This window comes from Pseudophryne corroboree, chromosome 6, assembly GCF_028390025.1.
Source record: "Pseudophryne corroboree isolate aPseCor3 chromosome 6, aPseCor3.hap2, whole genome shotgun sequence".
NCBI classification, from domain to species: Eukaryota; Metazoa; Chordata; class Amphibia; order Anura; family Myobatrachidae; genus Pseudophryne; species Pseudophryne corroboree.
This window is the reverse complement of record NC_086449.1, coordinates 100,318,958-100,340,231: the sequence shown is the minus strand read 5'-3', so window position 1 is coordinate 100,340,231 and position 21,274 is coordinate 100,318,958. Positions and strand designations below refer to the sequence as shown.

The 21,274-nt window shown below is 44.0% G+C and overlaps 1 protein-coding gene across 2 annotated transcripts in view; it reads left to right on the top strand.

The window, feature by feature from the left end:
* Nucleotides 1-2,477: 2,477 nt before the first annotated feature.
* Nucleotides 2,478-21,274, top strand: part of PLPP5 (phospholipid phosphatase 5) — an 88,043-nt gene continuing 69,246 nt past the window's right edge. The window contains exon 1 of one of the 2 annotated variants that reach the window (XM_063931533.1): nt 2,478-2,583. The gene's annotated coding sequence lies outside the window, so the exon portion shown is untranslated. Of the gene's footprint in view, nt 2,584-2,612; nt 2,709-21,274 lie in introns of those variants that run through there. The other variant, XM_063931534.1, reaches the window with a different exon arrangement.

Here is a 21,274-nt window from a genome sequence, read left to right as displayed (position 1 = left end):
GACCATTTTCATGTCGACACTTTGACCCTGTCAACCTTTTATCTGTTGACCTTTTGTACCTGTTGACCTTATGCATGTTGACCATTTGATGTCGACCTATTGACCGTTGACCTGAATACTGTAGATTTTATATAGCACACCATTATGAACATCTGAGCTATCACTATGTAGCAACTTGGAGACTGAATTTCGCTAATGCAACTAAGTATACCTTTAGAATACAAAGAAAAACTACACAGATGTGTGAATTGGAACTTTCTAAGTAACCAATATACTGATACAGGGAAGGTGAACAATCCAAGTAATAAACTTCTGTAACTCCACCAAGTGAGAATTTTTAAAAGGCTGGAGTCTAGGTTTTATTCTCTTTATGGTTTCGACCTGTGTTTTTCTTCTGGCTACTTGGAGGTGCTGAAAGTTAGAGAGTAATGATAATGAATTTTGCACAAGGTTTGACGAGTCACTAACAGAAAACAGCTACAGTATATGGTGGGATGGATTGGTGCTGTTTTTAGGGGACGGTGGACGGGATCCCCCCTTAGTCCCAAAAAACAGCCCCTTTCCGCAACCTAACCCTCCCCCATAGTGCTTAAACCTAATCTCCACCCCACCCCAACCCACAGCATAACCCTAAATCCCCCCCCCCCCCCAGTTGGCACCTAAATCAAGCCCCCCTTCCGCAGCCAGACACTAACCCTCCTGACTATACTTACCTTCGGGATTCTGGCTGTTGGGATTCCAGCATTGGGCTCTTGACCTGTTCGCTTCGCCCTTGCTAAGTCACTGTCAGGAATTCTCAGTTGAAAGATGGATACCCTAGCCTTGGCACTCTCACTCCTCCATTTTGTGAAACGGCTGCCATCGCCGTCCTCTCCCCGCCTCCAGATGGCTGTAGACTGTAAATCACTTGTCATATGGAGCCATACTGCGGCTGACGATGCAGGGCCCGTACTACACATGCACAGTAGGGGTTTGGCACTTGTGCAAAATACCGAACATCGATACTTTGAGTGTTTTATTTCCTCTTGTGCTAGGACCTGAATCAGGTCATAGACTACGGCAAGCTACAGTCTGTTCTTCGGGAGGCTTGTCACCTTGCAATAGTCAGGGTTGCTCTGGGAAAGTTTGTAGGGCCTAATTCAGCATGGATCGCAAAAGCAAAATCTTTAATGGGCAAAACCATGTGCACTGCAGGGGGGACGGCAGATGTAACATGTGCAGAAAGAGTTAGATTTGGGTGGGGTGTGTTCAAACTGAAATCTAAATTGCAGTGTAAAAATAAAACATCCGGTATTTAATCTGCACAGAAACAATTTACCCCACCCAAATCTAACGCTCTCTGCACATGTTATATCTGCCCCACCTGCAGTGCACATGGTTCTGAGAAAGATTTTGCTTTTACGATCCATGCTGAATTAGGCCCTTTGTCCCGATCTCTAGGTCTCCTGTAATATTTTGTAAACGTTTGCTGATGACCAGCGTGCTGTGTACATGATCGTTTGTAATGGTAATCCTGTACAATAATCATAAACCACAATACAAGTCATCAAGCCCAGTCCAAATGCGTTTATTTATAAATGGGCCCCTTAGACTCTTATACCCCTTTCACACTGCCAATGCCAGATCCCACCAGGGAATTGGAAATGGGTCCTTCCCGGGTGGGATCCGGCATTGGCAGCTGCTGCTGGCTTCCCCGACGCATCGACCCAGGAGCCCGTTTACGCAGCCACTGACTCGGTATTCCACCCGGGTAGAACACTGCTTTATACCCATGTTGAATTGCTGGGTCAGGCGACCCGCGATTTCGGCAATGCCCCTTTCACAGTGCACGCCGACCTGTGTCGATATCGGGTTATTTGTGCAGTGTGAAAGGGGTATTATATGGTTATTTTGTTGTATTATTATTATTAGTAAATATTATAATAATAATAATAATACTTTTTTCTTTAGTACCTATTGTCCTCTTGAGTTAAGTGATGGTGGTGTGTGGTTGTCTAAACTGGAATTCGGAGCACTTATTAACCAATGCAGTTCCCCTGATAGTAAGAACATAGGTCACCGGTTTCCTGTAGATAAGGATCACTTGTATTTGTACAGCAGCAGCATGATTATCCAGCCAAACTCAACACGGATGTGTACCTATAGTACGCCATTGTGTACATAGACATTACTAGTCTGTGCTAGCAGCCAGGCACATTACTGACTTACGCAAGTGAATCCACAAACACACAATATGTACATCCAGCACTATGTAGCAGAACGGTACTGAGTATAGACCCTTTGCAGCTCATGCGTTAAACGAACACGTTTTATTAAATTTTCAATGTAGAGTTCTTACAGTGACTGTTCCATAATCAAAGATCGGTACACCGATGACTTGTACTTTGTCCGGCGGGAGGTAGGTGGCAGCAATCCATGCAGAGGTGACTTGCTTGTCTCTCCCTCGAACGCTCTCGCTGTCCTGGCGCTCTATATATAAGTAGCGGAATCTGATTCAGCAGTTAGCAGCTGGCTGGGAAAGGTCCTCTCCAGGAAGGTAAACTAGACGCTACCCAGGAGCTGTGGCAGTGCCACGTGTGCAAGGTGAGTGGGTGGGGCTTATGTCATGTCACCATACTGGTGCTAATTCCCATAACCCAGTCCCTGCTGCTCAGGCGGACGGTGACTAGCTGACCATTACTGTCTCATGGGAGCAAATACATGACCTGGTACAGTAGCAAAGTCGTTTGGGTACATGGAGCTTGTAGAGCTGCATCACAATGCATATAGATGCTGCACATCCTGTAGTGCTCATCCTCCCTTACACTGCATTGTGGCACATGCTTACACATTATTGATTGTTTAATATAATATACAGGTGTGTGTGTGTGTGTGAAAGATTTCTGTTTTTTTTTTGGTTTTTTTTTAGGACAACATATAATGCAGTGCTACTACTGTAACATTATTGAAATTAGTGTTCTAATTCAGGACATGGACCCCCTGGGTTAGCATAACCTCACAACACTATCCTTGTGACGATGCTGAAGTTAGCTTCTTATTCGGCCAGCTTCTTATTCACTTCTTATTCAAGCTCTAGCTTCTTATTCACTTCTTATTCGAACTCCAGCTTCTTATTCAGATCATTCAGTTTTGCAAGGGTTAATGAGTCTTGGGTAACAAATTTGACACCGGAAATCAACAGAGTAGGTTCCCTTACATATGACCCACTTGTATTTTGCCTGGCCCAACGCTGTTTTGGGCATGAAATACACTGGCAAAGTGGGCACACACAACATATTTTGACATTTTGAATAAGTAGCTGTAGTTTTGCAAGGATTAACCAGTCTTGGGCCACAAATTTGACACCTGAAATCAACAGAGGGTGGTCACTTACATATGACCCACTTGTATTTTGCTTGGCCCAATGCTGTTTTGGGCATGAAATACACTGGCAAAGTGGGCACACACAACATATTTTACCATTTTGAATAAGTAGCTGTAGTTTTGCAAGGGTTAACCAGTCTTGGGCCACAAATCTGACACCTGAAATCAACAGAGGGTGGTCAGTTACATATGACCCACTTGTATTTTGCTTGGCCCAACGCTGTTTTGAGCATGAAATACACTGGCAAAGTGGGCACACACAACATATTTTACCATTTTGAATAAGTAGCTGTAGTTTTGCAAGGGTTAACCAGTCTTGGGCCACAAATCTGACACCTGAAATCAACAGAGGGTGGTCACTTACATATGACGCAGTTGTATTTTGCTTGGCCCAACGCTGTTTTGGGCATGAAATACACTGGCAAAGTGGGCACACACACCATATTTTGCCAGTTTGAATAAGTAGCTGTAGTTTAGCAAGGGTTAACTAGTCTTGGGCCACAAATTTGACCCCCAAAAACAACAGAGGGTGGTCACTTGCATGTGACCCACTTGTATTTTGCTTGGCCCAACGCTGTTTTGGGCATGAATACACTGGCAAAGTGGGCACACACATCATGTTTTGCTATTTTGAATAAGTAGCTGTAGTTTTGCAAGGGTTAACTAGTCTTGGGCCACAAATTTGACACCTGAAATCAACAGAGGGTGGTCACTTACATATGACCCACTTGTATTTTGCTTGGCCCAACGCTGTTTTGGGCATGAAATACACTGGCAAAGTGGGCACACACACCATGTTTTGCTATTTTGAATAAGTAGCTGTAGTTTTGCAAGGGTTAACCAGTCTTGGGCCACAAATTTGACACCTGAAATCAACAGAGGGTGGTCAGTTACATATGACCCACTTGTATTTTGCTTGGCCCAACGCTGTTTTGGGCATGAAATACACTGGCAAAGTGGGCACACACACCATGTTTTGCTATTTTGAATAAGTAGCTGTAGTTTTGCAAGGGTTAACTAGTCTTGGGCCACAAATTTGACACCTGAAATCAACAGAGGGTGGTCACTTACATATGACCCACTTGTATTTTGCCTGGTCCAACGCTGTTTTGGGCATGAAATACACTGGCAAAGTGGGCACACACACCATTTTATAAATTGCCATTTTGAATAAGTAGCTGTAGTTTTGCAAGGGTTAACTAGTCTTGGGCCACAAATTTGACCCCTGAAATCAACAGAGAGTGGTCACTTGCATGTGACCCACTTGTATTTTGCCTGGCCCAACGCTGTTTTGGGCATGAAATACACTGGCAAAGTGGGCACACACACCATATTTTCCATTTTGAATAAGTAGCTGTAGTTTTGCAAGGGTTAACCAGTCTTGGGCCACAAATTTGACACCTGAAATCAACAGAGGGTGGTCAGTTACATATGACGCAGTTGTATTTTGCTTGGCCCAACGCTGTTTTGGGCATGAAATACACTGGCAAAGTGGGCACACACAACATATTTTACCATTTTGAATAAGTAGCTGTAGTTTTGCAAGGGTTAACCAGTCTTGGGCCACAAATCTGACACCTGAAATCAACAGAGGGTGGTCACTTACATATGACCCACTTGTATTTTGCTTGTCCCAACGCTGTTTTGGGCATGAAATACACTGGCAAAGTGGGCACACACACCATATTTTACCATTTTGAATAAGTAGCTGTAGTTTTGCAAGGGTTAACCAGTCTTGGGCCACAAATCTGACACCTGAAATCAACAGAGGGTGGTCACTTACATATGACCCACTTGTATTTTGCTTGGCCCAATGCTGTTTTGGGCATGAAATACACTGGCAAAGTGGGCACACACAGCATGTTTTGCCATTTTGAATAAGTAGCTGTAGTTTTGCAAGGGTTAACCAGTCTTGGGCCACACATCTGACACCTGAAATCAACAGAGGGTGGTCACTTACATATGACCCACTTGTATTTTGCTTGGCCCAACGCTGTTTTGGGCATGAAATACACTGGCAAAGTGGGCACACACACCATGTTTTGCTATTTTGAATAAGTAGCTGTAGTTTTGCAAGGGTTAACTAGTCTTGGGCCACAAATTTGACACCTGAAATCAACAGAGGGTGGTCAGTTACATATGACCCACTTGTATTTTGCTTGTCCCAACGCTGTTTTGGGCATGAAATACACTGGCAAAGTGGGCACACACAACATATTTTACCATTTTGAATAAGTAGCTGTAGTTTTGCAAGGGTTAACTAGTCTTGGGCCACAAATTTGACACCTGAAATCAACAGAGGGTGGTCACTTACATATGACCCACTTGTATTTTGCTTGTCCCAACGCTGTTTTGGGCATGAAATACACTGGCAAAGTGGGCACACACAACATATTTTACCATTTTGAATAAGTAGCTGTAGTTTTGCAAGGGTTAACTAGTCTTGGGCCACAAATTTGACCCCTGAAATCAACAGAGAGTGGTCACTTGCATGTGACCCACTTGTATTTTGCCTGGCCCAACGCTGTTTTGGGCATGAAATACACTGGCAAAGTGGGCACACACACCATATTTTCCATTTTGAATAAGTAGCTGTAGTTTTGCAAGGGTTAACCAGTCTTGGGCCACAAATTTGACACCTGAAATCAACAGAGGGTGGTCAGTTACATATGACGCAGTTGTATTTTGCTTGGCCCAACGCTGTTTTGGTCATGAAATACACTGGCAAAGTGGGCACACACAACATATTTTACCATTTTGAATAAGTAGCTGTAGTTTTGCAAGGGTTAACCAGTCTTGGGCCACAAATCTGACACCTGAAATCAACAGAGGGTGGTCACTTACATATGACCCACTTGTATTTTGCTTGGCCCAACGCTGTTTTGGGCATGAAATACACTGGCAAAGTGGGCACACACACCATGTTTTGCCATTTTGAATAAGTAGCTGTAGTTTTGCAAGGGTTAACCAGTCTTGGGCCACAAATCTGACACCTGAAATCAACAGAGGGTGGTCACTTACATATGACCCACTTGTATTTTGCTTGGCCCAACGCTGTTTTGGGCATGAAATACACTGGCAAAGTGGGCACACACACCATGTTTTGCTATTTTGAATAAGTAGCTGTAGTTTTGCAAGGGTTAACTAGTCTTGGGCCACAAATTTGACACCTGAAATCAACAGAGGGTGGTCAGTTACATATGACCCACTTGTATTTTGCTTGTCCCAACGCTGTTTTGGGCATGAAATACACTGGCAAAGTGGGCACACACAACATATTTTACCATTTTGAATAAGTAGCTGTAGTTTTGCAAGGGTTAACTAGTCTTGGGCCACAAATTTGACACCTGAAATCAACAGAGGGTGGTCACTTACATATGACCCACTTGTATTTTGCTTGTCCCAACGCTGTTTTGGGCATGAAATACACTGGCAAAGTGGGCACACACAACATATTTTACCATTTTGAATAAGTAGCTGTAGTTTTGCAAGGGTTAACTAGTCTTGGGCCACAAATTTGACCCCTGAAATCAACAGAGAGTGGTCACTTGCATGTGACCCACTTGTATTTTGCCTGGCCCAACGCTGTTTTGGGCATGAAATACACTGGCAAAGTGGGCACACACACCATATTTTCCATTTTGAATAAGTAGCTGTAGTTTTGCAAGGGTTAACCAGTCTTGGGCCACAAATCTGACACCTGAAATCAACAGAGGGTGGTCACTTACATATGACCCACTTGTATTTTGCTTGGCCCAACGCTGTTTTGGGCATGAAATACACTGGCAAAGTGGGCACACACACCATGTTTTGCTATTTTGAATAAGTAGCTGTAGTTTTGCAAGGGTTAACTAGTCTTGGGCCACAAATTTGACACCTGAAATCAACAGAGGGTGGTCAGTTACATATGACCCACTTGTATTTTGCTTTGCCCAACGCTGTTTTGGGCATGAAATACACTGGCAAAGTGGGCACACACACCATGTTTTTCTATTTTGAATAAGTAGCTGTAGTTTTGCAAGGGTTAACTAGTCTTGGGCCACAAATTTGACACCTGAAATCAACAGAGGGTGGTCACTTACATATGACCCACTTGTATTTTGCTTGGCCCAACGCTGTTTTGGGCATGAAATACACTGGCAAAGTGGGCACACACACCATTTTATAAATTGCCATTTTGAATAAGTAGCTGTAGTTTTGCAAGGGTTAACTAGTCTTGGGCCACAAATTTGACCCCTGAAATCAACAGAGAGTGGTCACTTGCATGTGACCCACTTGTATTTTGCCTGGCCCAACGCTGTTTTGGGCATGAAATACACTGGCATAAGTGTATCACTTACATATGACCCACTTGTATTTTGCTTGTCCCAACGCTGTTTTGGGCATGAAATACACTGGCAAAGTGGGCACACACAACATATTTTACCATTTTGAATAAGTAGCTGTAGTTTTGCAAGGGTTAACCAGTCTTGGGCCACAAATTTGACACCTGAAATCAACAGAGGGTGGTCAGTTACATATGACCCACTTGTATTTTGCTTGGCCCAATGCGGTTTTGGGCATGAAATACACTGGCAAAGTGGGCACAAACACCATTTTATAAATTGCCATTTTGAATAAGTAGCTGTAGTTTTGCAAGGGTTAATTAGTCTTGGGCCACAAATTTGACCCCTGAAATCAACAGAGAGTGGTCACTTGCATGTGACCCACTTGTATTTTGCCTGGCCCAACGCTGTTTTGGGCATGAAATACACTGGCATAGTGGGCACACACACCATATTTTCCATTTTGAATAAGTAGCTGTAGTTTTGCAAGGGTTAACCAGTCTTCGGCCACAAATTTGACACCTGAAATCAACAGAGGGTGGTCACTTAAATATGACCCACTTGTATTTTGCTTGGCCCAATGCGGTTTTGGGCATGAAGTACACTGGCAAAGTGGGCACAAACACCATTTTATAAATTGCCATTTTGAATAAGTAGCTGTAGTTTTGCAAGGGTTAATTAGTCTTGGGCCACAAATTTGACACCTGAAATCAACAAAGCGTAGTCACTTACATATGACCCACTTGTATTTTGCTTGGCCCAACGCTGTTTTGGGCATGAAATACACTGGCAAAGTGTGCCCACACACCATATTTTACCATTTTGAATAAGTAGCTATAGTTTTGCAAGAGTTAACTAGTCTTGGGACACAATTGTGAGACCTGCAATCAACAGAATGTGGTCACTTACATATCACCCACTTGTATTCTGCTTGGCCCAACATTGATTTGTGAATGAATTACGCTGGGAAAGTAGGCACAACCACCATATTATGATTTACCATTTTGAATATGTAGCTGTAGTTTTGCAAGGGTTAACTAGTCTTGGGCGACATATTTGATACCAGAAATCAAGGGTTAGATTAGCTCCTTATCGCACAGGGGAGTCATAGAGAGTCTATGTTGCGTTAAAGTTGTCTGAAGTCAGCTCTTATCCTTGCTTGAAGGAAGCTATACTCAGCAGGATTGGGGTGACGGGTCCCAGCAAAGCCCAAGAATATTATGAGTTGCAGCTGAACCCATCTGAGCCTCCAGTGGTCAAACTGGCATAATTGGCCAAACTGAGTAAAACCTGGTTACAGATAAAAACTCTTCTCAGTGGGTAGTGGAAGTGATGGCTCTAGACCAGGCTATACGGGTATCAGACCGTGGTGTAAAACACTGGGCCTTTGCAGGCTGACCCCAGACAATTGAGGAGCTAGCAGTGGTGATTGAGAGGTACCTGACCCTGGGAAATTTTAATAAAGCCAAGCAAGGGTTACAGCCAGTACATAAGCCCAATACCCAGATCCCCATTGTTAAACCAAACAGCCCGTCTCCAGTCATATGTTTTGAGTGCAGAGAGCCCAGTCATGCACAGCGGTACTTCCTAAAGCAGGGTGAGCTAGTGGATTGCAGCTCAGGGAAAACAGTACAACCTGTATTCAGTATGGCACCTGGAATTATTTCCCCAGCTGAAACTACCATTTCATCTGATGGTACAGATTGAAGGCTGGGATATCTGGGCCTTGGTTGATACTGGCAATGAATTGTCTATCATCTCTGCTAACCTGGTTCTTCCCGGGTCTGGCCAGGTTGTGCTTCTGGTAAAGATGCTATGTATACTTGGTGACATAGAAGAATGCCCATGAGTGCACCTGCCGGTGGTGATTAAAGTAAGACCAGTAAAAATGGTAGTCACAGTAGCTTCCAAACCTCTTTATCCACTAATCCTGGGCCAGGACTTCCCACTGTTGCAGGAGTTTGTTACCTGGCATGACATTGGCAGACAGACAAATGTTAAGCTGTCGCAGGGGCCAAGATCTACTGGAAGCCAAGGTTGTATGACTGTAAACCCCTCTCTTGCCAGTGAGATTGAGACACATTAGTCCCCCATTTGCGAAAGAGTGTCTTTGCAGGACTTTAGGCGAGATCAACATAACGATGGCAACTTGTCTAATACTTTTTAAAATGTGGTAGTGGTAAATGGTAAGGTAAACTCTGCTTTACCACCTGAAGGTGTACCTTACTTTATGTGAAAAACATTTTTTTTTACCTTGTAACTTATTTGCAAGGTAAAAGGGTAGACCAGTTGCTGATTCCCCGAAAACACGAGCAGCTGGTACTGAGGGCGGCTCACATGCATTTATGGGGTGGCCATTTAGGGGAGAGGAAAACTCTCCAGCTATGTTTCTCCTGGCCAGGCATTCATGCTGCAGTAAAAGAATATTGTCAGGAATGCCCAGTGTACTAAAAGAATGCACCCCAGACAGAATTTAGGGCGACCTTGGTTTTCCTGACTATAATTTCCATGCCTATTGAGCCAATTTTTATAGATCTGATAGGGCCAGTAGAAAAATCGGATCATGGGCATCAGTATATATTGGTGACGGTGGACTTCTCCACCGGGTACCCGGAGGCCATACCACTATGTAACATGAAATCTAGCACTATTGTCCAGGAGTTCTTGATGCTGTATACCCGTCTAGGAATACCAATAGAGGTCCTGACCGACTAAGGTACCCCTTTTGTGTCTAAATTAATGAAATACCTGTGTCGCCTGTTAAAGGTGGATAGAATAACCATTTCGGTTTACCACCCGCAGACAGACGGCTTGGTTGAATGCTTTAACAGAACCCTTATGCAGATGATGAAAAGGGCAGTGTCACAGGAGAAGCGAGATTAGGACCTACTCTTACCTTAGCTAATGTTGGCAGTTTGAGAGGTACCCCAAGCCTCTTTTTTTATTATTATTATTATTATTATTATTATTATTATCCTTTATTTATATAGAGACTTTATATAGAGACTGTATGGGGTTTAGACCCTTCAAACTCCTCTATGGTAGACAACGCAGAGGGATACTAGATCTATTAAAAGATGGGTGGGAGCAGCAATTGTCCCAAGGGGATGCGGTTAAGATCCCGCCGGACGGAATCCCGGCGGTTGAAATACTGACGCCGGAACCCCGACCGGCACAATCCCGACATATTCTGCCTCCGTGGGTGTCCACGACACCCATAGAGGGAGAATATAAAAGTGTGCTGAGCATAGCAAAGCACCGTGCCTGCAGCGTGGCGAGCAAAGCGAGCCCACAATGGGCTGCGTTCTGCTCGCCACCCCTGTCGGGATTGTGTGGTCGAAATTCCGGCGTCAGTATTTCGACCGCCGGGATCCCATCCTGCGGGATTTAGTACTGATCCCGTCCCAAGAGCCTAACATCGTTCAGTTTGTGTCCCAATTATATGGCTGTCTAAGGCAAATTGCGCCACTTCTGACCAAGCATATGGCAAGAGCTCAACAGGATCAAAAACGCAGTCATGGCGTTACTGCTGTCAACCGGACTCTCAATAGGGGCAACAAGGTACTGATACTTGTGTCTAGGTACGGCAGGAAGGTAGAAGGAAAGAGGTAAAAGTCTACCATGTGAATTTGTTGAAGCCTTGGAAAGTGCCAGTCATCCCTCTTTAGTGGCCATGAAAACCCCAGAATGTCAGGTGCCTACTGAAGTAACTGAGTCCTAGCCAGAAACAAGAAGTGGTAAACTTAGTAGCACAGTACCAGGTTGTGTTCTCTGCCCTCCTGGGGAAAACTCAAATCATACAGCATGACAATGTTACTCCACCCAGGGGGGTGATAAAACAAAGGCAATATTGTATATCTGAGGCCCAACAGGCAGCAGTAAAACGGGAACTGGAAGTGATGCGGCGCTTGGGGGTCACAGAGTAGTCAAACAGTGAATGGAATAATCCCATTTTTTTTTAGAGCCCAAGCTTTTTGGAGCTTTGAGATTCTGTAATGACTTCAGAAAGTTAAATAAAGTTCCTCGGTTTGATTCCTATCCTATGCCCCGGGTTGATGAACTTAGCAATAAGCCTGTATCTAACTACGCTAGATTTACTGAAGGGGTACTGGCAAATTCCTCTGATGGAAAAAGCAACAACAGCCTTCTCTACCACAGTGGGTTTGTTCCAGTCGCACCTTCCAAAGGTGGATGCAGTGTTACAGTCTCTACAGGCACAAGGGTTCACAGCTAACCTGGAGAAGTGTGCCATCATATCTGTGGAGGCAAAGTATCTGGGGTATATTGTATGCCAAGGGTAAGTTAAACCTCAACCTGGCAAGGTGGAAGCAGTCTTCACATGGCCTAAGCTAAAATGTATGTCGCAACTCAGGATATTCTTTGGTCTGGTGGGCTATTATCGTAGGTTCAGGGGTGGAACTTGCAGCGGTGCAACCGGCAGGGCCCCTCCACGATGAAGGGGCCCACAGCCGGAGGCACTACAATGAGTGAGACTGACTCATTACATGCCACCTGCCGGCGCGCTGCAAGCCGCCGCTTCCCCTTAACAGAATGAGGCTGAGCTGCAGTCTGGCCAGAGGGGGAGGAGGATGCAGTGGAGGAGTCTGGAGAAGGAGAAGGGGCCATCTTCCCCTCTCATTCACGGGCAGCCCAGCTGTTTCTTTTTGCTACCGGAGCCGGAGCATCACGTGACCATGCGGCTAAACTGTAGAGTTAGTGCAGCAGCATTCCTTGTAAAGGCGGTAAGGCAGCTGTGTGTTTATTTATTTTTATTTTATTATACATTTTTCTAATTGTACATTTCATCCTGCAAACTCAGAATCGCGGACCTCGAAGAGGCGGAGCTTACATTGAGGGGGCGGAGATTGGGAGGCGGTGGTCTCTCTGCAAATAGTAATGGTGACTGTGCAGTGACATATAACATACAGCACAGCATAGAGTGACCCCACTAAGGCAGCCAGGCACAGGGTCATGTGTTGTCACCCAGGGTGCATGTGCTGCTGCTGGCTGCATGATGCATAGTGTGGACATCTGTCTCCATGGGCCTTGTGTATCCTTGTACAAAGGAATTGTCCCATTTTTATACAGTGAGAAGTCTTCTGAGTTTTTGTGGGAGTTGGATACAATTGGCCGACAGTTATCATATTGATATTCATTATGTCGACATAAAGAACTGTCAACAAACAGTCCCTTGTGATATAGCAGTTTCGTACTTTATACCGGTGACAGCAGTGCCTTTTTCTGGATCACATTGCATTGGCGATGTCTCAGCAGTGTTCTGGTGAGTATTTTCCCCATTATCCCTAATCCCTAAACCTTTCCCTAGTAGCTAACCTTAACCTTTACCCCTCCCCACATCCTAACCCTAGCCACCACCCCAGTGCCTCACCCCCCCCCCCCCCCCCCAGCAGCCTAACCCTAAAACTTTACCGTAGTGCCTACTATATTGGCGTTATGTGTAAAAGGAGCTCTACTGTGTGGCGTAATGTGTATAAGGAGCTCTACTGTGTGGCTTAACATGTATAAGGGGTATTACTGTGTGGTGTAACGTCTATAAGAAGCACCACTGTGTGGCGTAACGTGTATAAGGAGCACTATTGTGTGGCGTAAAGTGTATAAGGACCATTACAGTGTGTTGTAACGTGTATAAGGAGCTCTACTGTGTTGCGTAACATGTATAAGGAACAGTACTGGGTGGAGTAACGTGTATCAGGAGCACTACTGTGTGGTATAAAGTATATTAAGATACTACTGTGTGGTATAACGTATATTAAGATACTACTGTGTGGCGTAACATGTATAAGAGGCACTACTGTGTGTTGTAATGTGTATAAGAACTACTGTGTGGCGTAACGTGTAGAAGGAGCTCTACTATGTGGCGTAATGCGTATAAGAAGCAGTACTGTGTGGCATAACGTGTTTCAGGAGCACTACTGTGTGGCGTAACGTGTAGAAGGAGCTCTACTATGTGGCGTAATGCGTATAAGAAGCAATACTGTGTGGCATAACGTGTTTCAGGAGCAGTACTGTGTAGCGTAATGTATATAAGGAGTACTATTGTTCAGTGTAATGTAATGTAAATCAGTGTAATGTAATGAGGTTGCACTACTGTGTGGCATAATTTGAATTGGTGGTACTATTGTGTGCCCACACCCCTTTTCAATGAGACCATGCCCTATTTTTTGACACACGTTTTGGATCTTGGGCGGGCTGGGGCAACGCATTTTGTTGCACCTCGGCCCACCATGGTCTTGTTCCGCCACTGCGTAGGTGCATGCGCGAATTTGCCACAGGGCAGCATCATTCACTGAATGTCTGAGGAAACAGTCCCCAGACAAGATCTAATCACAGATGTGCTAAATGTAGCACATCTACAATCATGTACTCTGACATGCGGGTGGATGCCCAGCACAGGGCTGGTCCGCCCTGCATGACTGGCCCTAGCCCCCCCCCCCATCCCCCTCGCACAGGTACAAAACCATTGCACGGTGTCGATGATTTTGTACCTGATGAGTAACTCCCTGCAAACGAAGCTCCTGCACGCTGGCAGTCCGCTACTCGCCACATCCTGGGTCGCAGAGTCTGTGTGTAACACCACGCAGCTGCCTCGGGCCACCCCCCAACGGTCCAGACAGGCCTCCGTTGTCCGGACCGTGGTTCTAAAGCCGGTGGCATGCCCCTTCCCGCCACATGACCGCCTCTGCCTGTCAATCAGGCAGAGGCGATCGAAGCCCTGAGATGCTGATAGAATCTCACTGGGCTCCCGGATTGCGCACTCCACAAAGTAATTCAGACGGCGATCGCTGCTGCTGCAGTGATGCAGTCTGAATTACCCCCTAGGCCCGCAGACACTACTTTGCAGAATTTAAGAAAAGCTTTATACGCAGAGACTGTATTGATAGGCTCCTGATTCCAGGTGTCAAATTTGTGGCCCAAGACTAGTTAACCCTTGCAAAACTACAGCTACTTATTCAAAATAGCAATTTATAAAATGGTGTTTATGCCCACTTTGCCAGTGTATTTCATGCCCAAAACAGCATTGGGCCAAGCAAAATACAAGTGGGTGATATGTAAGTGACCACTCTCTGTTGATTTCAGGGGTAAAATTTGTGGCCCAAGACTAGTTAACCCTTGCAAAACTACAGCTACTTATTCAAAATGGCAAAATATGCTGTGTGTGCCCATTTTGCCAGTGTATTTCATGCCCAAAACAGCGTTGGGCCAAACAAAATACAAGTGGGTGATATGTAAGTGACCACCCTCTGCTGATTTCAGGGGTCAAATTTGTGGCCCAAGACTAGTTAACCCTTGCAAAACTACAGCTACTTATTCAAAATGGCAAAATATGCTGTGTGTGCTCACTTTGCCAGTGTATTTCATGCCCAAAACAGCGTTGGGCCAAACAAAATACAAGTGGGTGATATGTAAGTGACCACCCTCTGCTGATTTCATGTGTCAAATTTGTGGCCCAAGACTAGTTAACCCTTGCAAAACCACAGCTACTTATTCAAAAGAGCAATTTATAAAATGGTGTTTATGCCCACTTTGCCAGTGTATTTCATGCCCAAAACAGCATTGGGTCAAGCAAAATACAAGTGGGTGATATGTAAGTGACCACCCTCTGTTGATTTCAGGGGTAAAATTTGTGGCCCAAAACTATTTAACCCTTGCAAAACTACAGCTACTTATTCAAAATAGCAAAATATGGTGTGTGCCCACTTTGCCAGTGTATTTCATGCCCAAAACAGCGTTGGGCCAAACAAAATACAAATGAGTGATATGTAAGTGACCACCCTCTATTGATTTCAGGTGTCAAATTTGTGGCCCAAGACTAGTTAACCCTTGCAAAACTACAGCTACTTATTCAAAATGGCAAAATATGGTGTGTGTGCCCACTTTGCCAGTGTATTTCATGCCCAAAACAGCGTTGGGCCAAACAAAATACAAGTGGGTGATATGTAAGTGACCACCCTCTGCTGATTTCAGGGGTCAAATTTGTGGCCCAAGACTAGTTAACCCTTGCAAAACTACAGCTACTTATTCAAAATGGCAAAATATGGTGTGTGTGCCCACTTTGCCAGTGTATTTCATGCCCAAAACAGCATTGGGCCAGGCAAAATACAAGTGGGTCACATGCAAGTGACCACTCTCTGTTGATTTCAGGGGTAAAATTTGTGGCCCAAGACTAGTTAACCCTTGCAAAACTACAGCTACTTATTCAAAATAGCAATTTATAAAATGGTGTTTATGCCCACTTTGCCAGTGTATTTCATGCCCAAAACAGCATTGGGCCAAGCAAAATACAAGTGGGTGATATGTAAGTGACCACCCTCTGTTGATTTCAGGGGTAAAATTTGTGGCCCAAGACTAGTTAACCCTTGCAAAACTACAGCTACTTATTCAAAATGGCAAAATATGGTGTGTGTGCCCATTTTGCCAGTGTATTTCATGCCCAAAACAGCATTGGGCCAAACAAAATACAAATGAGTGATATGTAAGTGACCACCCTCTATTGATTTCAGGTGTCAAATTTGTGGCCCAAGACTAGTTAACCCTTGCAAAACTACAGCTACTTATTCAAAATGGCAAAATATGGTGTGTGTGCCCACTTTGCCAGTGTATTTCATGCCCAAAACAGCGTTGGGCCAAACAAAATACAAGTGGGTGATATGTAAGTGACCACCCTCTGTTGATTTCAGGGGTAAAATTTGTGGCCCAAAACTATTTAACCCTTGCAAAACTACAGCTACTTATTCAAAATAGCAAAATATGGTGTGTGCCCACTTTGCCAGTGTATTTCATGCCCAAAACAGCATTGGGTCAAGCAAAATACAAGTGGGTGATATGTAAGTGACCACCCTCTGTTGATTTCAGGGGTAAAATTTGTGGCCCAAAACTATTTAACCCTTGCAAAACTACAGCTACTTATTCAAAATAGCAAAATATGGTGTGTGCCCACTTTGCCAGTGTATTTCATGCCCAAAACAGCGTTGGGCCAAACAAAATACAAGTGGGTGATATGTAAGTGACCAACCTCTGCTGATTTCATGTGTCAAATTTGTGGCCCAAGACTAGTTAACCCTTGCAAAACCACAGCTACTTATTCAAAATAGCAATTTATAAAATGGTGTTTATGCCCACTTTGCCAGTGTATTTTATGCCCAAAACAGCATTGGGTCAAGCAAAATACAAGTGGGTGATATGTAAGTGACCACCCTCTGTTGATTTCAGGGGTAAAATTTGTGGCCCAAAACTATTTAACCCTTGCAAAACTACAGCTACTTATTCAAAATAGCAAAATATGGTGTGTGCCCATTTTGCCAGTGTATTTCATGCCCAAAACAGCGTTGGGCCAAACAAAATACAAATGAGTGATATGTAAGTGACCACCCTCTATTGATTTCAGGTGTCAAATTTGTGGCCCAAGACTAGTTAACCCTTGCAAAACTACAGCTACTTATTCAAAATGGCAAAATATGCTGTGTGTGCCCACTTTGCCAGTGTATTTCATGCCCAAAACAGCGTTGGGCCAAACAAAATACAAGTGGGTGATATGTAAGTGACCACCCTCTGCTGATTTCATGTGTCAAATTTGTGGCCCAAGACTAGTTAACCCTTGCAAAACCACAGCTACTTATTCAAAATAGCAATTTATAAAATGGTGTTTATGCCCACTTTGCCAGTGTATTTTATGCCCAAAACAGCATTGGGTCAAGCAAAATACAAGTGGGTGATATGTAAGTGACCACCCTCTGTTGATTTCAGGGGTAAAATTTGTGGCCCAAAACTATTTAACCCTTGCAAAACTACAGCTACTTATTCAAAATAGCAAAATATGGTGTGTGCCCATTTTGCCAGTGTATTTCATGCCCAAAACAGCGTTGGGCCAAACAAAATACAAATGAGTGATATGTAAGTGACCACCCTCTATTGATTTCAGGTGTCAAATTTGTGGCCCAAGACTAGTTAACCCTTGCAAAACTACAGCTACTTATTCAAAATGGCAAAATATGGTGTGTGTGCCCACTTTGCCAGTGTATTTCATGCCCAAAACAGCGTTGGGCCAAACAAAATACAAGTGGGTGATATGTAAGTGACCACCCTCTGCTGATTTCAGGGGTCAAATTTGTGGCCCAAGACTAGTTAACCCTTGCAAAACTACAGCTACTTATTCAAAATGGCAAAATATGGTGTGTGTGCCCACTTTGCCAGTGTATTTCATGCCCAAAACAGCATTGGGCCAGGCAAAATACAAGTGGGTCACATGCAAGTGACCACTCTCTGTTGATTTCAGGGGTAAAATTTGTGGCCCAAGACTAGTTAACCCTTGCAAAACTACAGCTACTTATTCAAAATGGCAATTTATAAAATGGTGTCTGTGCCCACTTTGCCAGTGTATTTCATGCCCAAAACAGCGTTGGGCCAAACAAAATACAAGTGGGTGATATGTAAGTGACCACCCTCTGTTGATTTCAGGGGTAAAATTTGTGGCCCAAAACTATTTAACCCTTGCAAAACTACAGCTACTTATTCAAAATAGCAAAATATGGTGTGTGCCCACTTTGCCAGTGTATTTCATGCCCAAAACAGCATTGGGTCAAGCAAAATACAAGTGGGTGATATGTAAGTGACCACCCTCTGTTGATTTCAGGGGTAAAATTTGTGGCCCAAAACTATTTAACCCTTGCAAAACTACAGCTACTTATTCAAAATAGCAAAATATGGTGTGTGCCCACTTTGCCAGTGTATTTCATGCCCAAAACAGCGTTGGGCCAAACAAAATACAAATGAGTGATATGTAAGTGACCACCCTCTATTGATTTCAGGTGTCAAATTTGTGGCCCAAGACTAGTTAACCCTTGCAAAACTACAGCTACTTATTCAAAATGGCAAAATATGGTGTGTGTGCCCACTTTGCCAGTGTATTTCATGCCCAAAACAGCGTTGGGCCAAACAAAATACAAGTGGGTGATATGTAAGTGACCACCCTCTGCTGATTTCAGGGGTCAAATTTGTGGCGCAAGACTAGTTAACCCTTGCAAAACTACAGCTACTTATTCAAAATGGCAAAATATGGTGTGTGTGCCCACTTTGCCAGTGTATTTCATGCCCAAAACAGCATTGGGCCAGGCAAAATACAAGTGGGTCACATGCAAGTGACCACTCTCTGTTGATTTCAGGGGTAAAATTTGTGGCCCAAGACTAGTTAACCCTTGCAAAACTACAGCTACTTATTCAAAATAGCAATTTATAAAATGGTGTTTATGCCCACTTTGCTAGTGTATTTCATGCCCAAAACAGCATTGGGCCAAGCAAAATACAAGTTGGTGATATGTAAGTGACCACGCTCTGTTGATTTCAGGGGTAAAATTTGTGGCCCAAGACTAGTTAACCCTTGCAAAACTACAGCTACTTATTCAAAATGGCAAAATATGGTGTGTGTGCCCATTTTGCCAGTGTATTTCATGCCCAAAACAGCGTTGGGCCAGGCAAAATACAACTGCGTCATATGTAAGTGACCACCCTCTGTTGTTTTTGGGGGTCAAATTTGTGGCCCAAGACTAGTTAACCCTTCCTAAACTACAGCTACTTATTAAAAATGGCAAAATATGGTGTGTGTGCCCACTTTGCCAGTGTATTTCATGCCCAAAACAGCGTTGGGCCAAGCAAAATACAACTGCGTCATATGTAAGTGACCACCCTCTGTTGATTTCAGGTGTCAGATTTGTGGCCCAAGACTGGTTAACCCTTGCAAAACTACAGCTACTTATTCAAAATGGTAAAATATGGTGTGTGTGCCCACTTTGCCAGTGTATTTCATGCCCAAAACAGCATTGGGCCAGGCAAAATACAAGTGGGTGATATGTAAGTGACCACCCTCTGCTGATTTCAGGGGTCAAATTTGTGGCCCAAGACTAGTTAACCCTTGCAAAACTACAGCTACTTATTCAAAATGGCAAAATATGGTGTGTGTGCCCACTTTGCCAGTGTATTTCATGCCCAAAACAGCGTTGGGCCAAGCAAAATACAACTGCGTCATATGTAAGTGACCACCCTCTGTTGATTTCAGGTGTCAGATTTGTGGCCCAAGACTGGTTAACCCTTGAAAAACTACAGCTACTTATTCAAAATGGTAAAATATGGTGTGTGTGCCCACTTTGCCAGTGTATTTCATGCCCAAAACAGCGTTGGGCCAGGCAAAATACAACTGCGTCATATATAAGTGACCACCCTCTGTTGTTTTTGGGGGTCAAATTTGTGGCCCAAGACTAGTTAACCCTTGCTAAACTACAGCTACTTATTCAAAATGGCAAAATATGGTGTGTGTGCCCACTTTGCCAGTATATTTCATGCCCAAAACAGCGTTGGGCCAAGCAAAATACAACTGCGTCACATGTAAATGACCACCCTCTGTTGATTTCAGGTGTCAGATTTGTGGCCCAAGACTGGTTAATCCTTGCAAAACTACAGCTACTTATTCAAAATGGTAAAATATGGTGTGTGTGCCCACTTTGCCAGTGTATTTCATGCCCAAAACAGCGTTGGGCCAAGCAAAATACAAGTGGGTCATATGTAAGTGACCACCCTCTGTTGATTTCAGGTGTTAAATTTGTGGCCCAAGACTGGTTAACCCTTGCAAAACTACAGCTACTTATTCAAAATGGTAAAATATGGTGTGTGTGCCCACTTTGCCAGTGTATTTCGTGGCCAAAACAGCGTTGGGCCAGGCAAAATACAACTGCGTCATATGTAAGTGACCACCCTCTGTTGTTTTTGGGGGTCAAATTTGTGGCCCAAGACTAGTTAACCCTTGCTAAACTACAGCTACTTATTCAAAATGGCAAAATATGGTGTGTGCCCACTTTGCCAGTATATTTCATGCTCAAAACAGCGTTGGGCCAGGCAAAATACAACTGCGTCATATATAAGTGACCACCCTCTGTTGTTTTTGGGGGTCAAATTTGTGGCCCAAGACTAGTTAACCCTTGCTAAACTACAGCTACTTATTCAAAATGGCAAAATATGGTGTGTGTGCCCACTTTGCCAGTATATTTCATGCCCAAAACAGCGTTGGGCCAAGCAAAATACAACTGCGTCACATGTAAGTGACCACCCTCTGTTGATTTCAGGTGTCAGATTTGTGGCCCAAGACTGGTTAATCCTTGCAAAACTACAGCTACTTATTCAAAATGGTAAAATATGGTGTGTGTGCCCACTTTGCCAGTGTATTTCATGCCCAAAACAGCGTTGGGCCAGGCAAAATACAACTGCGTCATATGTAAGTGACCACCCTCTGTTGTTTTTGGGGGTCAAATTTGTGGCCCAAGACTAGTTAACCCTTGCTAAACTACAGCTACTTATTCAAAATGGCAAAATATGGTGTGTGTGCCCACTTTGCCAGTGTATTTCATGCCCAAAACAGCGTTGGGCCAAGCAAAATACAACTGCGTCATATGTAAGTGACCACCCTCTGTTGTTTTTGCGGGTCAAATGTGTGGCCCAAGACTGGTTAACCCTTGCAAAACTACAGCTACTTATTCAAAATGGTAAAATATGGTGTGTGTGCCCACTTTGCCAGTGTATTT